Source organism: Struthio camelus, chromosome 2, assembly GCF_040807025.1.
Source record: "Struthio camelus isolate bStrCam1 chromosome 2, bStrCam1.hap1, whole genome shotgun sequence".
Taxonomy (NCBI): domain Eukaryota; kingdom Metazoa; phylum Chordata; class Aves; order Struthioniformes; family Struthionidae; genus Struthio; species Struthio camelus.
Genome location: NC_090943.1, coordinates 88,387,420 through 88,402,828, shown reverse-complemented (window position 1 = coordinate 88,402,828; position 15,409 = coordinate 88,387,420).

The window sequence follows — 15,409 nt, the reverse complement described above, 5'->3', positions numbered from 1 at the left end:
CGGCAGCCCGTACGTGTGCTGCGCATGTATCTCGCCTAAGAAGCCACCAGGCTTGTGAATCCTTTTTTAGTCAGAGAGGAGCGCTGACATTTTTAAGTACGGATCTGCTTGCACAGAGGACGCATTTCTCAGTCCTGCAGTAATTCAGATTGCTGTTGTACATAACAGGCAAAAGTAATGACTATGCTCTAATTCTGGGAAATAAAACGTCTCCCGGCGTTTTTTGAGCAGATACAATGGTACTACTAGGTGCTAGACCAAGATGCTGAGAAGCTGATTTTTTTTGTCCCCCTCAAACAGGAGAATGTTGTTTGCAGTCTATAGGCACTATCCCTCAGCTTATAGCAACTCCTCAAAAATTGCTAAGGGAACTGTGATACACATGCTGGGAAAATGACATGCTTCAGGGGAAAAGTTGTTGGGTCTCTTGTATTAATGCAGAAACGTTACCCCTGCTTGGGATCATCTGGCAGGGGGAGTTAAAAATCCAGTACAAATAAAACACTATGTATGTATTTTCAGTGTTTGGGTGTTAATAAACATGAAGCGTATTATCATTGCTCAGGTGATCTGAAAGAAACATGAGTAATGCTTTTTTTTCCCTCTGTGCGCATATCCTCTTCATTCTTTCTGGAGTTTCTGCTGCGAGGAGTGGGAACTGGCTGCTGTGACAGAGTAGTAATGGTTTCGGCTTAACAGAAACATAGTTGCTTTTTTTTTTTTTTCCTGAAAAGTTTGTGTTTTGCAAGGATATCTCACAGTATGTGTAAAGGAGAAGGGAATTGCATCCTCTTTCACATCTCCCTGTTTTGCCCGCAACTCAAACTATGCTAAGGTTTTTGAGCTGCCAGGTTGTTTTAGTGAAAATCTGTCATGCTGAAGACTGTTAAAGCCAGACTTTAAAGCATCAAGTGATGGAAGGATACTGCATTGCTTTCTCTTACTGACAGTATTGCTGTAAAACAGTCTCAGTGCCTCAGGGTTACAGAAGTTTAATGCCTGAGGCATTTATATATCATGCCGACTACACATTACCATGAGTTTTGTGATTCTGCTTAGAATTAATTCTTTTTTTTTTTTTTTTGTAGTCAACTAAGCTGACTTTCAGGAAGATGGGAAGGAATTCAACTTGTAGACAAATCTATTAACAATAATGATGTAAAACTCTTCAAAATTGTTATAAAAAGGTTTGTACACTCTTTCATGGTGAACATTAATTAATTCATTAATTCATTTGCAGATATTTTCATAAGTATTTTTGTACTAAAAGGTTCTTTGGAAATATTTGTACTAAAAAGAATTATGTTAGAAAAGTACCTTTTGTCTAGAAATGTGTATCATCATGATTATGTTATCTGGCACTAAATGAAGATGCTGCTTTGCTTGGTGCATTCAGTCTTTTCAATTCCAGTTTGCATTTCATAATTAATTGCACAGAATCAACTTTATGAAGGTGTTAATGATGCACAGCAGGCCCAATGAGCTACTCCCAGATGGCAGGAAGCAGTTCTAATAACTTCCTCATACACATATCTGCATCCTGTGCATAATCCTTTTAAATGGCTTCTTCCAGGGGAGAAGAAGGGGATGCATGTTGATATGAAAACAGTGTTCGCAGCACCACTCATGATGCCTTATAATTATGTTCCAAAATCATAACTTTATATATGTGCACTGTATCTTAGAATTTATCCCAAAGTTTTGCTGCAGTCATACTGGTGTCATATAAACAGAGTCATAAGCCTAAGGATCATCATTTTGTCTTCAGAAAATGGATTAATATCTCCCATGACATTCAGAAGAACTCAACTGAGCATTCTGCCTAATTTGAACAATTTTCAGAGATCAGCACTGATTCAATGCTGAGATCACTGGAGGTACCCATTCAATAAGGTATTGCTGTATACAGAAATGGATTTATATGTTTCACAATTAGCTTCAATTCTATTCCCTCAACCTTGACAATATTAGTCAGTTAACTTCTATAATAACCTCTATAAATTTATGTGGTGTATGAGAGTGTGGCTTAAAGTTATAGAAATACTATTTTTCTTTTGCAGTTTTGTCTGTCTTTTCCCTTGAGGTATAACTGCAGCTGAATGGGAAATATTCTAGTACTATGTACATAGACTTTGTTATAGAAACTTGAGTTTAGTCTGATTTCTATAGAATATGATTGTAGTGGGAATTAATAGGCCCTGCCTGACATTTATTTACAAAGAGAGAAGCCTGCATGTAAAGTGGTTACTATAGAATTAAGTTCCTGCAAGTGAGTGGAAAAGTCAGGAAACACAAACTTGTGACTGCTGAATTGGAACTGTATTATATCATAACCATTATAGACATATAACTGAACTCCTCAACTCTGTTACCATATAATAAGATCATTCTTCCATTAAAAAAATGCTGGGTTATCACGCAGACAGGGAATAAAGGACAATGTAGAAGTCGTACTTCCAAACTCCAGCATCCAAAAGGAAAAGGAACACCTTTCTCATGCAGAGACATACTCACTAGGATACTCCTCTTAGGCTCAGTAGACCCCATTCAACAGCTGTATAGGTCAGCCAATGGAAAACCACCATCAAAGAATATATTCTATAGCATGTAATAGCTTGAATTATCGCTGTTTCAAAGAGTATGTCATCTTAGGCTTTTGATTATATGCTGCCTTGCAAGGGAATAATTCAGCAGAGAGTTAGTCCCTTCTCACACCTCATCTCTTTCCAAACTCTTTTAACCTGTATGTTCTATCTGCAGGCTTCAAAATCCTATCTATCATCTACAAAAGGGTTTTGGATGTCAAGAAAAAGAAAGAGAAAAATTGGTGTGAGGAAGTATACTGAAGGAAGTGTTACTGTAGGGCTTGCCAGTTCTTGTTCTTTTCTACTTAGCGTCTGCATCCCTGCTCGCTGTCAGGGACTGGTCAATAAAAGAGGTGGATCTTTGGTCTGCCCCAGAACAGCAATGCTTTTGGTCCTATACTCTATTTCTTAAATATCACAGTCAAATATAGATTCATATGTAACTTGTAATATAGCATAAAAAAAAGAGAAAGTTGGGTGATTTTTCTTAAAATCTGGAGTGTGTTCAATTTGAAAAGGTAACAGAGACGTGTAGATCAGAATCAGAATTACACAATTACTGAGATGTGAAAGGACCTCTGGAGATCATCTAGTCCAGCCCCCTTCTGCAAAGCAGGGTTGGCTGGAGCAGATTGCACAGGACCATGCCCATTTGGCTTCTGAATATCTCCAAGGATGAGGACATCACCACCCCTCTGAGCCATGTGCTTCAGTGTTGAACGCCCTCACAGGAAAGATGTGTTTTCTTGTGCTCAGGTGGAATTTCCAGGTTTTCAGGTTGTGCCTGGCGCTCCTTGTCCTGTCCCCAGGCACCAGTGAGCAGAGTCTGGCTTTTGGGGCACCCTCACCTCAGGTAGGTAGACACACAGAGAAGATCTCCCCTGAGCCTTCTCTTCTCCAGGTGGAACAGTCCCGGCTCTCTCAGCCTCTCCCCAGATGACAGGGGCTTCACCCCCTTAAGCACCTATGTGGCCCTTCACCAGACCTGCTCCAGTAAAGCCATGTCTCTCTTGTACTGGGGAGCCCAGCACTGGACATAGCCCTCCAGGTGGGGCCTCACCAGTGCTGAGGAGAGAGCAAAGATGGCCTCCTTCCACCTGCTGGCAACACTCTTGCTAGCGCAGCCCACGATGCTGTTGGGCTGCTTTGCCATGAGGGCACATCACGAGCCCATGTGTAACTTCTTGTCCACCACGACGCCCAGGTCCTGCTTGACAAAGTTGCTCTGCAGCTGGTTGGCCCCCAGCCCGTCCTGATGCAAGGGCTGCATCCTCCCCAGGTGCAGGACTTGGCTCTTCCCTTGGTGGAACTTGAGGAGGTCCCTCTCTGCCGCTTTCTGCAGCCTGGCAAGGTGCCTCTGGTGTTTATCAGCTGCTCCTCCCAGTTTTGTATGGGCTGCGACCTTGCTGTGGGTGCATTTGCTCCCATCCTCCAGGCCATTAATGAAAATGTTAACCAGTGCTGGCCTCCTAGAGGACACCACGAGTGATTGGCCTCCAGCTGGGCTTGTGCCACTGATCGCAACCCTCAGAGCCCAGCACTTCAGCCTGGTTTCAGTCCACTTCCCTGACCACTTGCCTAGCTTGTACTTCCTCAGCTAGTCTAGGAGGATGTTATGGGAGACGGTGTCCAAAGCTTTGTCTAAAGTCACAGCAAACAGCATGCAGCGTTCTGCCCTCACCCACCAGCCCAGTGCTCTCAGGTTGGTGAAGTGTGCCTTCCCCTTCATAAACACATGCCGACGCATGCCAATGACCTTCTGGTCTGTCGTGTGTCTGGAAGTGGTCTCCAGGATCAGTCGCTCCCTCACCTTCCCAGGCATCGAGGGGAGATTGACGAGCTCTAATTGCCCACATCCTCCTCCTTGCCCCAACTGAAGATGAGAGGGGTGCCCTTTACTCTCTTCTGGTTCTCAGAACCCTGTCTCAATCACTGTGACCTTTCTCAAAAATATTTGAGAGTGGGTTTGCACTGACATTGTCCAGTTCCCGCAGCACATGTGGGTCCATCCCATCGGGGCCCTGGGACTCCTGTCTGTCCAGTTTGTTGAAAAGTTCCTAAACCTGATGCTCCTGCACCAAGGGTAAGTTTTCCATGCTCCAGACTTCCCTGCTGGTCTCCATGGCCTGGGATAGCACAGGGCCGGTCTTACCAGTTAAGATGGAGACAAAGAAGGCAGCATTCAGAGCAGCTGCAAACGTTCTTCTAGCAGCCTTTCTTCACATCCCTTGCTAGTTTCAACTCTAGGTGGCTTTAGCTCTCCTACACTCTCATACTCGGAGAGTGTAGCTGGGTCATTCTCTCGTATCACCTGTCCCTGCTGCCATCTCTTGTAGCCTTCCTTTTCCTCCCTGAGCTGAGGCTGGAGCTCCTTGCTCCCCCATATAGGCCTTCTTGCTCCATTTTCTGCTTGTTGGCATGGGCCCTTCTGGAGCTTGGAGGAGGTGACCGTTGACGATTAAGCAGCTCTCTTGGACCCCTCTTTGCTCCAGGGAAGAGTATGCCATGGGGAGTCTTCCCAGCAGGTCCCTCAGCAGGCTGAAGTTTGCTGCCCTGAAGGCCAGGCTTGTGAGGCTGCCTTTTGCCTTGCTCCCTCCTCGAACCATGCGCAGCTCCACCGTCTCGTGGGCGCTGCAGCCAAGGGTGGCCCTGACTGCTCTGCTGGAACTCACTGCAACACCCTGCTGTCCCAGGTGAGACGGAGCCGCGGTCTCTGATGCTGCTCTCGCTGTGCCCAGCTGCCCGGGGACCTTTTCTCCTTGCCCGTGCCAAAGGCAGAGGTGGAGTCGCAGCGGTTGGTGTCCTCACCGGCCAGCGATCTTCACTCACCAGCCAACACTGCTGGCAGAGCTGGAGGTGTAGGTCTCGAGCCTCTTCGTCTGCATGCTCCTCCCAGCGCAGGCATCTTCACTCGCTGCCCGAGTCCTCAGGCAGGCTGGCGGTGCAGCTCTTGTTTCTCTCCCCGCTAACAGGTGCGCTTGAGGTGGAGGTGTACGTGCCGGCAGGGTCCCAGGCGTCAACAAAGGACGCAAAGGTGCTCACGCATTGCACCTCGAGGACACAGCCGCAGTCACAGCTGTCGTCCTCATCCTCCGAGGCCAGGGAGCTGCAGTCCGCGGCACAGCCGTCGCTGTCCCAGCTGCCCACGGAGCTGCCCAGGGAGCTTGTCTCACTGCCCGGCTGAAAGGCGAGGCTGAGCACGCACGTGGCCCGTGGGAGCTCTGGTTGCTCGCCGGCCGGGCAGCTGCTCTGCTCTCCTAGGCAGGCAGCAGACGGCAGGGTGGAGGCACTGCTGGGGCCTGTGGGAGGATGCTCCTCGTGCTGCCCTGCAAGGGCGGGGGCAGCCCTTGGCCCTCCTGCCAGGGCCGGTGACAGAGGTGGGGGGAGGGTGCTGCCGGCCTCCTGGCACCTCTGGCCGCAGCCAAAGCAGCCCCACAACACTGCCTGCCACCAGCTCCGAGCCTCAGCGCGGGGCTGCTTCCTCAGCTGCCTCTGGGGGCACGGCCCTGTGGGCTCGCAGGAGGACGTGCCCTCCGTGGCAGCCGCTCTCTCCGCTCTCCCCTCCTGAGACTGGCCTTCCCCAGCAGTGGGCTGCACAGCCTCCGCCCCTGGCCATGGGGACACCTTGGCTGTGCTCCTCCGCAGCCTCCGCCTCAGCCTCTCCATGCTGCAAGTGAGGGGAGCAGGGGTGAGGGTGGGCTCAGGGCCGCCTTCCCTGCACTCCCCGGACATGCCCAGACTCCAGGACCTGCTCTGCGCACGCCCTCGCACACATGCCTGTGAATGCATACACACGCACGCACGCGCGCGCACACACACACACACACACACACACACACACACACGCAAACAGCCGCTCATGGCAGGGGAAGGAGGCGCAGCTGCAGAAGAGCCCTCCGTGCCTGCCCACCCCCAGCCAGGCTCCTGCAGAGGGGATGCTCGGGGGACTCTTGTGCCCTCCCCTCCTCCCGAGGCACTACCTGCCGGGTGGCAGAGCTGCTCCGCCGCAGTCCCTCTCTCCTCCAGTGCCCGCAGGCACAGCGGGTCGCGGGACGACGCACACAAACTGTGCAAAGGAGAAGGCAGGAGGCATGAAGGCGGCAAGAAGATTCAGGACCAGTGCCCCTGCTCTCAGTGTCTCCAGGGAGGGCAGGGGCAGAAATGGCTTCTGCCACCTGCCCCCAGGGCTCTCCCCACCCAGCGCTCGCTCGGCAGCAGCCCAACATCCTCCCAGCCCCAGCAAAGCTCTCACCTGCCCACAAGGGGACGCAGCTCCAGGCTCCAGAGGCGAGAGCTCTGCAAAGGCTCCTGCCTTCACGCTCCCGCCCTTGGCTGGCCACCGCCTGCAAGGCCCGCAGCCGCGGAGAGCAAGAAAGAGAGCCTTGGCGCCAGCTCACAAGCTTCCCTCCGCTCCCTCCCGCACCCACGCTGCTGCCCTGCTTCCCCCGGGTGTGTGTGTGGGGGGGGGAGCTCTGGAGGCAGTCACTGAGCTCCCAGCACCTCCCAAACATGCTGAGGAAGAAGAACCTGGGGATATTCCAGGCGCAGGACGTGGTCCCTGTGTAAGGAACCTCGGCAGCACCCTGGGCCCATCTAGAGCAAATTCAACTCAAGGAGGAGACAGGCGCCAGGGCACGCGCCACCCCAAGCCCTTTTGCTAGGGCATTTCCGCACGCGGGCATGGAGAAGGAGCCGATGGCGCTCTATACGGGGGTGGGGGGCAGGGGGCTTTCTCTCTGCCCACGTGTTTCCGCCTCCCCTAGTCTCCCCAAAGCAACCCAGGAAGGGGATCACGTGTCAAGTATGGCACGCGAAGGCTTCCCTAAGCCCTGCCCTCCACCTGGGAAGAAAGCACTTCCCGCCCTCTCCTTGGCTTGCCCAGCACCCTCGCGCACATCCCCTGCCCTCTCCAGCGGAGATTTCTTCTCGGCCCGAGAAAGGGCAGCTCTTCTGTGTCCCCCAAGCAGGGGCACTCGGCCAGGAGACCGTGTCCTGCTGCTTTCAGGCGGGAAGACTTTGCCCCGCTGCCCTGAAGCACGAGGACCGGCCGAGGGGAAGAGGGAGCTGCCGGAGAAGGTGCCCAGACGCGGAGGAGAAGAGGCGGCACGTGCAAGTGGGAGCCCCCGGCTGGCTCGGGGAGCAGGGCCGAGCCCCTGGCTGGCTCCTCGTCCCCTGCCAAGCCCCTCGGGCCAGCCCGCCTCCGGGGCGGCGCTGCAGCCCGGCAGCCCCGAGCCGGGCTCCCTGCAGCCTCTGTGCGCGCCTGTGGGGCCGAGGAGGGAAGGAAGCGGCTCTTACAGCGTGCGGCTCCCAGGCTGGCGCTGCTGTCGCGACGTGCGCCCGACGGACACGGCTCCTGCTCGGCCACCGCCACCACCAGGGACCTCCGCCGGACAGTGTGCGGCCACCTCCTGTTGTGCGCAGGGCCTCACCCAACAATGGGGGCGGGGCTGCAGCCACGCCCAGCCTCGCCCCCCCCCACTCCCCACACCCCTGGGGCCGGCCAGGGCCTGGCAGCAGCCGCCCTCCTCCTCCTGCCGGCCCCGCGGGGCGTCGTGCCGCTGGGTCAGCCGGGAGGTCCCGCCGGAGGGTCCCCGCGCGCCCTCGGCCCGCTCGTGCCTCCTAGCTGCCCTGTCAGGCTGAGAGACCCAGGGGGAAGTGGGACTGCGGCGGCTCATCCTGCCCTTTCCGCTGCTCTGTGCCCCTGCCTCCGCACTCCCACCCATATGCAGAGGGTATCAGCTCCCCTGGGGTCGGCCCCAGGCAGGGAAGTCCATCGCCTTCCCCTACATCTCCCATAGCAATGCGCTGCCTAATGTAGCTCAGGTAGCTATAGAGTGATGGATGATATTTTCTTTCATAGGGTAATGGAGTTAAGATTTGTAGCTTTTTTTTCCCAAAGTTATGGTTTTCAACACAATTGGGATGTCTTGCACTATAAGGGTTGACTTTTCTTTTTAAGTGAGAAAATTCTTTTGCAATTCCTTCTTTCCTATGTAACATTTTTTCCTGCTTCCAGAGAGCAGAGTATAGAGAGTTTAGACTTAGCCTACTTTCTTTGGTCTTTGTATGTTCTGTGAGCAATACAGTTTAATATCAGCTTTGACACTTTGAGTACATTTGCAAATGGATGAATCCTCTAGCCCCTCGCACAGATGCTCTGTCCCCAACGATTCAGGAATGCTCATAGCTGAGCTGTTACTGAGCAGCTGAGTGGACAGGGTTTCAGGATCCAGTGAAATCACCCCTCCCCTTGCGGCTTGCCACTGCCTTTTCACTTAAACACCTTTGTCAGGTTCAAGTGAGTTTGCAGTTTGGCCAAAGTTGAACCCCAGGCATGATGTGAGGTTTAAGCATAACAGTTACGTTTACTTGCACACTGGATGTGATCCTGGGCAATATGCTCTAGGTGACCCCGCTTGAGCAGGGAGGTTGGACTAGATGATCTCCAGAGGTCCCTTCCAACCTAAATGATTCTGTGATTCTGTGATTCTGTGATTCTGTGATCTCCAGCGAGGCCCCTCCAGCATAAAAGACACCAACCATCCAGCAGACATATGCACTTGCTGATCCAGCCCACTTTACCAAAGTTTCTTTATCTAGAGACAGGTAACACTCATGAATTCAGGCCAACTGATCTGCCACCATGTTATGTTCCCTCTCTTTACAGGTTGCCTGGACTGTTTGAGCATCAGCATGTCTCACCCACATGGTGATCATGGACTGCTTCTCTGTCAGGATTTTCCATAAGTCTTGGCCCTATAATGGCTTCCGATATATGATCCATCCATCCACCTAACACTTACTAACCCATACTATTAGCCCCTTATACACTGTCAAGGAGAGAGTGTTAAGGTATATCTCAGCAGTAGTAACTTCTTTCAATACCATTAGTACTGATGTTATGTTTTCATGTTGGCTACTTTCCCCCTTTCTTTGAGGAATTAGGGAATTCTGTTTGGCGGGGTTAAATGCACCACCTTTCCACCATCGGTGTCCTGTATGTATTTTGTGGACCTTCAGTAAACCAAGCATGCTGCCTCTGTTCTGGCATAAGGTCCTTATATGAGGGGAGCCTCCTGAACCCATGCAAGAGGCAAAGGCATCAAGGTCAGCATGATATCATTGCTTAAGCTAGTTTGTGCTGTTTACTTCTGTTTGGCACTGGTCTTACTGGGACCAGGTTTTGCCCACATACAAATATACCATTTTAGAGTGAGGCCTCTCCTACAAGCACAGGAGACCACAACCAGCCAGTTGATCTGTTGCCCCAAAGTGTGTAACAATATAGCACACTGACACGCACACCGACACACTCTCTTGCTGGAGGGCTCCCACTAATAGGATTAGAGCTTTTACCTGTCTCGTTTATTGCACACATTCACAGAGTTAAGTTAGCCATTTTCCTAGTCTCTCCACTAGTTTTTGGCAGTAAGCTTCACCGCTGGTCTGCAGTTCTCCCTACGAGCAATCTCGCATCGAGATCATGTGATGTACTTGTGCAGGGGACACCTTTACTTTATTCAGAACTAATAGTCCCACATTCCAGGATCCCAAATTTTGCCTTGTACTGCTGCTTATGAACCACATGCTGCCCAACCCTGGCTTTAGGCAGCATGGCAAGCAGCATGCCCCTTCATCAGCATTTGTTGTTGCTGGGATACCTGCACTGGTAAGGTGGTAGCATATTGGGTAGTCAAAACATTCCCACACTCATTTCTAATAATTTTAGTGACAACTTAATACAGTGCAAATCTTACTGTTTTTTTTCTTTTCCCACCCATTGCCAATGCCAAATGGATGCCACCTCCAGGCTTTTCTGTTGCGATTAGCCAGCTGAGTTATCTTACGCCAAGGGACACATCCAGCACAGCAGAGTCCTGAAGGCCAAGTGATGTGTGCAGTACAGTATGGCATGGCACTCAGTGCCTACTGACGCACTGTGCCTACTCAGTCCAACTATTTGGTGATTCACTAACAGCATACAGTAGTCTACTGGTTAGGACCACTACAGCTGTCAGGTTTGTCATCCATAATTTCTCCTTCATAAATCCACGCTGACTACCCCCAATCACCTTCTTGTCCTTCATGTGCTTGGAAATGGCTTCTGGGAGGATTTGCTCCATCATCTTCCCAGGGATTAAGATTAGGCTGGCCAGCCTGTCATTTTCCAGCTCTAAATATTTATGCAAAAGTCAGTAGAGAGAAGTTGCTGAGCTTTGCACTTTAGTCATAAATCCAAACTGTGTTTACCTACGTCTCTGAAATTATAAAGGCTGGATATTGACTCTTATAAAGCTCATATCTTAGAGATCTTAAATGCTTATGATTGGTACCAAAATATTCAGGCACTGCATGCTCTGCCAGACGAGATAGTTACAAAGAGAAAATGAATGAAAAGGACACTTTACAAACAAGCGATAAAAAAGATAAATATATGAACAAGACATGGTGAATTCTCCCTGTAATTCTAAAAATGGTGTGAGATGAAAGATTTCTCATTGTTTGAGAGCAGTTGAATGTTAAAATGTTTTCAGGAGAAAAAGGTTTAATTTTAGACTCATTAACATTTTGACAGAAACTTAAACAAGAGTGGTGCACAGCTCTGTGACCATAAAATTGCAGTCTGGTCTGCAGGTGCAAACCATGACTCCTCTACAGATCCAAAGAGAGACTTGAGCGTATCTCTATTACAGACTGAAATGTGCCTAAATAAGCTGAAGCGTGTACTTAACTTGACTGTGATGTTTTATTGAGCTGCAGCCTGAATCAATATTATAGATTGACTTAGCATTCTTGGTATTCTCCCAGACTTCTTATCTTTAACTTTGAGAGTTAAACTGAAAGAGATTAGACATTCATTTCTAAAAACAAAGCTTTTCACTCTCTCATTTTACCACACAATAGAAAATTATTCTTCTGATGCAATTAAGACTTTTTTTCCTCTGGAACAAGGAAATCATTGTTTAAGTTCTTTAACTGACTTTTTTTTCCCCACTAGGAATGGAACTGCTTAATATGTAGTTTAGCAGTTATTGGAGTTTCTGTATTTGAGGTGGACATTTCCACATAATCAAAGTTTCTGAACTGTATGGGTACTCTAGAATTTAATAGTGAAGCTCCACATGAGAAGAGGCTGTAATTACAGACTGTCTGACTGGGTTTCCCCTCTCATGTCCCTTACCTGTATATTCCTTCTCTCTCATTCCATCAACAGCATTTGTATGACCTTATATTGACTCTACCAGGCCTTAAAAAGCTGTTTTAAAAAATAAAAATGATTTGTTTCAGTTAGATAATTTTCTGAATTCTTTCTCCTCCTAACTGAATGAGTATTAGGCCTGAGTGAAATGCATGGCTAAAGAGGTGATGGGCATTACTGTTGGGGTCTAGTTTATATCAGTTAAGGCCAAACCCCAAGATTGTGCAGGTTCACATTGCAATTTTTTCAGTCTAAATATTCATAAAAATCTCTCATTTTACTGAGTATTTCATAAAATACATTTGAATTTAATGATATTTACATTCTACATTTTTTGAAATTGGACAATAGGTTCAAAAGCTTACTATGGAAGGGATATATAGAAAGAGGGGCTACTTAATCACTGATGTGGCAAATAACGTAATATATCTGTCTAAATTAAACTAAACAGCTGATATTTCAAAATGTATATACTGATATTTAAGCCTTTGTACATATAAGATTAAAAGTACACAAACATTCAACCTTTCCTAAACATTTTAACATCAGAGTAACCTTAGATGTGTTTAAATATATAAGTGGTAGAGTGTCATCTACATATTTGCTCTGCAAATAAATATATTTTGAAAGATAATTCTAGTGGCTACCCTTTTTAATTCAATACAGCAAAGTACCTTTCAAAATAGAAGGTAAATGATGGAAGACTCATACTAATAAATCCTTGTTCATTATTTCCTTTTATCCCTCTCAAGCATATTTTACAAAAGAAGTCAATGCTTTGAGAGCAATATCTTGATCTCTTAAAAGAAATGAAATCTGCAGATATTAGATGAACTCTTTTTATCCCTAATTATCCAAATAATTCTAATTGGAAAAATAACAATATCTCACCTGCCAGGGAGACAGAATAGAAGACTTATCCCAGGAAGGTATTTATTTTAACACCTAAAAAAGTCATGTAATGAGAACAACTGATTCGGCTTTGGTGGGGGCAGGGAGGCTTCTTTTTTTAATGTACAGCTAACAGAATTTGCCAGTTTCAGCAAATTCTGGATACACTTGTGTTTGCATAGTAAAAAGTCTTCAGCATGGCAATCTTATGAGTTTATAATCAGCAAGTTGTTATTTAGTATGAGCATCATACGGTTACACTGAAAGAGCTCTTTTGTGGGAAAAAGAGCACATTTCACTTAACTGCAATTTCCTTCAGTCAACAAAACCCACGATTCAGCTTTGTGCAGCAATAATGAGGATGAAACAGTGGAATCTTTCAGTCTGTCAGATTGTTGTTAATTACAGAAAGTTGTTAAAGGAAAACATACTATGCACAGCAGAATAAGCATAACAAAGGGACATTTATAGGCCAATCCAGCTGTCATTGAAATGAGAAGAAATTTTACTGTTAACTTCAATATGAGAAGAATCAGCTTTTTTAATTTAACTGTGAACACAGAATGACAAGTCTTTTGCAAGCCATCTCTCTTTGTCAGCTGAAATAATATGATTCCATATTAGGGCATAGAAAGTTTCTAGAAATGTGTTCGTGATAAGTGCATGCCTTTTAATGATTTTACTAATCTGTTCTGCACATTCCTTTCTGCTTGCAAAAGGAGATTCCTCTCTATGTGGCTGCTAGTCCCCAAACTGGCCCTGTCACAATGAAATCTCAGTCCATAGTACTAGAGCACCTTACAGTTCATGCTAACTGGTGAGTATCCTACTTGGCATAAAAATCCTCTGTTCTCAGAAAAGTAGTGTCCAGCACTCTCTCACTCATACACAGATTACACATTTAGAGAAGATTTAAGAAAAAGAATAGCAAGAAAATATATAAATCTCCCATTACAGTATTTGTACAATATTACAGCAAAATCAAAGATATGGTTAATATCTACCTGAAAACTTCATTCCTTTTTTAGCTCTCATCTAGAGATTTCTCTCTCATCAGAGGGCTGAAGCTATTTGGTAGTTTGCGTTCTCTCTGACAAAAGAAAGGTTCAGAGAGCGACTTTTTGTTTTGGTCACAATCCATTATTTACCCTCGTGTTTTATTGGTTGTATTATATAGTACAAGTGGAATATGAATAGGTACCTTTGGAAATATCATGATTGTCCCTGAAATTTCAAAACATAAATTGAGACATACTTTCCTCTCTAATTTCCCTACTAACTTAGGAAAAGACTTCATACGGTGATCGTAATTTTAGGGGCGATTGCTGAAAGACTACTCTTAAGCTTCTTTCAGAAGAAATCTCTCAGAAGATTAAAGAGGGACCTTGAAATGCAAGTTCTTCCTTTATGACTTCTCTCAAGAAATCAACTGAATTTTAGTCATAAATTTATGGCATAACATTTTACAAACCACACATACTTTAAAGGCCTGTCAGAATCCTGGAGCATCTTTTTTTTTGTTGTTGTTCCCTTCTTCTGCAATAGCATGATTTACAATATAAACCTTTTCATGGATCCATAAAAAGTTGCAACAAGAAAATAAAACAGCATGTATAACACCATTTCTGATAGTCTGCAATTCAGAGTATTGTGACTGATATCTGTAGGGATCCCACATGACATATTAATGGCAAGAGTAATTCAATAAATACACATGGAATCAATTTTCCCTTTTTGAGATATTTTAGAAATGGAACTGAGTACTAGGGGAAAATTGATTACAGTCAATTAATTAATAATGTCCTTAATTAATAGAATACAAATTTAAAAGGAATAGTTTTGCTAATAGAATTTCCTTCAAACTGTACCTTGATATTGTAAACCTGTCATTAATTTTATTTCATAATATTTATTACATAAATAAGCATTAATTTAAGCAACAAAATCTTGCTGGATAGTTTGATGCTTTGCCCATATATGACAATCAAATTCTTCGTTCTACTGAAGAGCTTAACTGGCTCCATAACTCTCACCTCAGATTAAGAATACTCTTTTTCATGACACAGAGCATGCCCCAAATAATTCTTCTTCTGATTTGGACACACCTCGACAAGCAATTGTTATACCAAAGGAGAAGGTTTACATTGAACCTCATTTAGGAATTTGGGTGGTTATTTTTCAATTGTCCAAATCCTCGTTTTTCTCCACTGTCCTTTTATTCAGCTACAGGAAAAAATGAAAGGTACTGAACGAGACCAGAACCAGAGCTCACGATTAGAGAGCAAATTGCTGAGTTTAGGTAATTCTCAGAAAAATTATCTGTTAAAACATGAAGTAGTATTCTCTTCAGCGGAGCTGAGAAAACTGATCTTTTTGCTGACGTAGGGTGATATACCCTTAAACTATGACTGTTTCACTTATTACATTTTGTTTGCTCAGTTTGCTTGTTCAGAACATTTTATTAAGATAAAACACATACTTCTCTTTCTCCTTGAAATTTTATTCCTTTCAGAGTGCCAATATTCTTGCAGCCCTTGGAAATCACCATTTTTTCTGCCTTCTTTATTTTTCAATTTGCAATTGTTTCTACTGACAATGGAGAGAAAGCACCTTTCTTTGGAATCTGCTAGGTGTTCCATGGATTCACCCTGTGGTTTTTTCCAGGAACCTACAAGATAGACATGCATGCATTTCATCTTTTAAGTACTGACCTGAACAAAGAGAAGGAATGAAG